The sequence below is a fragment of the Bos grunniens genome, chromosome 18, assembly GCF_055505025.1.
Source record: "Bos grunniens cultivar Pamir isolate PY7600 chromosome 18, Bosgru_T2T1.0, whole genome shotgun sequence".
NCBI lineage: Eukaryota > Metazoa > Chordata > Mammalia > Artiodactyla > Bovidae > Bos > Bos grunniens.
The window spans coordinates 50,355,685-50,357,929 of NC_141182.1; positions in this window are offsets into that span (position 1 = coordinate 50,355,685).

Genomic DNA, 2,245 nt, shown 5'->3' on the forward strand with positions numbered 1-2,245 from the left:
GGTCTGTGCCTGCCTTTGATCCTGCTGTCCCTCTTAAAGGCAGCTTACTCTGTTGTTTGTTATTTTGCCTTATGGTTGGGGAAGGTGTGCCAGGATCCTCCCTTGGCAGAGCTCCTGCTAACTCTCCAGAGACAAGAGGGAGCATAAAGGACCAGGTGCTGCAGAGGCCACAATGTTTATCATCTCAGTGGATCCCAAGCAGCTTCCGATAAACCCTTGTGGGTTGGAGTTGTCTTGGTGGGTGATTCCCTTGAACAGAGAGAATGTCCCCCAAGGAAGAGGAGTGGTGTCAGCTCCAGGAACTTGTGGAGGCTGTGTTTAGAGCATTGGCACCACAAGGGCAGCTCTCAGACAGTTTTATCAGTGAGTGGCATTGCATCATGAGGGACTGAGGTTAGCTGGCCAGCAGAAATGGGCCAAGACCACAGTTCAAAAGCATCAATTCTTTGGTGCTCAGCTTTCTTTATAGGCCAACTCTCACATTCATACATGACTACTGGAAAAACCATAGCTTTGAGTAGATGGACATTTGTTGGCAAAGTAATGTCTCTGCTTTTTAATATACTGTCTAGGTTAGTCGTAGCTTTTCTTCCAAGGAGCAAGCATCTTTTAATTTCATGGCTGCAGTCACCATCTGCAGTGATTTTGGAGCCCCCCAAAATAAAGTCTCTCACTGTTTCCGTTGTTTCCCCATCTATTTGCCATGAAGTGATGGAACCAGATGCCATGATGTTAGTTTTGTGAATGTTGAATTTTAAGCCAGCTTTTTCACTTTTCTCTTTTACTTTCATCAAGAGGCTCTTTAGTTCCTGTTCGCTTTCTGCCAAAAAGGTGGTGTTATCTGCATATCTGAGGTTACTGATATCTCTCCTGGCTATCTTGATTCCAGCTTGTGCTTCATCCAGCCTGGCATTTTGCATGATGTACTCTGCATTATATAAGTTAAATAAGCAGGGTGATAATATACAGCCTTGACATACTCCTTTCCCAGTTTGGAACCAGTCTGTTGTTCCATGTCCAGTTCTATGTTGCTTCTTGACCTTCATACTGATTTCTCAGGAAACAGGTAAGGTGGTCTGGTATTTCCATCTCTTGAAGAGTTTTCCACAGTTTGTTGTGATCTACACAGTCAAAGACTTGGCATAGTCAGTAAAATAGAAGTAGATGTTTTTCTGGTATTCTCTTGCTTTTTTTTGATGATCCAACAGATGTTGGCAATTTGATCTCTGGTTCCTCTGCCTTTTCTAAATCCAGCTTGAACATCTGAAAGTTCACAGTTCACATACTGTTGAAGCCTGGCTTGGGCATTACTTTGCTAGGGTGTGAGATGAGTGCAAGGACAAAGCAGAAAGCTTTGAAAGAAAGGCAAAAGAGAAGCTAAAGGCAAAGGAGAAAAGGAAAAGTATACCCATTTGAATGCAGAGTTCCAAAGTAAAGCAAGGAGAGATAAGAAAGCCTTCCTAAGTAAACATTGTAAAGAAATATAGAAAAACAATAGAATGGGAAAGACTAGAGATCTCTTCAAGAAAATTACATATACCAAGGGAACATTTCATGCAAAAATGGAAGGAGAATTCTCACCTCTCAAAAGACCTCTAGTGATTAGACAATAAATATGTAACCTGCTAGGATCACCTGCCCCAGGGATGACAGATATAGGATGTTTATTTGTGGCTCAGGGTACTGGAAGGAGAATATCAGGGAATCCAAGACCCCATTATAGAACCACACAGCTCAGGGGCCATGGGCTGATGGGCCCCTTCATGAAGGGAAGGAGGAGGGAGAGGCAAGAAGATGAAGATGAGGGAGGACCACTCTGTACAACTATGATCTCCAACATGGATGTAACTGGACAATACCACATTAAGTAAAAGAAGCCAGGCACGAAAGACCAAGATTGTATAACTCATTTATATGAAATGTACTGAACTGGTAAATCCCTGGAGACAGCAAGCATTTGGTGTTACCAGGGGCTGAGGGGAAGGGCAAATGGGGAATGACTACTAATGGATACCAGAATTTCCTCTGGGTGATGAAAATGTTTGGAACTAGAGAGAGTAGTGGTGATGGTCAGGTTTGTGAATGAACTAAATGCCACCAAATTATACACTTTAAACTAGTTAGTTACATGATGTGAACTTCAGCCTCATTTTAAACTATCTCGTGGGCAGAAAGGAGCTGAGTGAAAAGTTTGAGCTCAAGAGCCAGGGACCCAGAGTGTGAATCTCGCTTCTCCACTCACTAA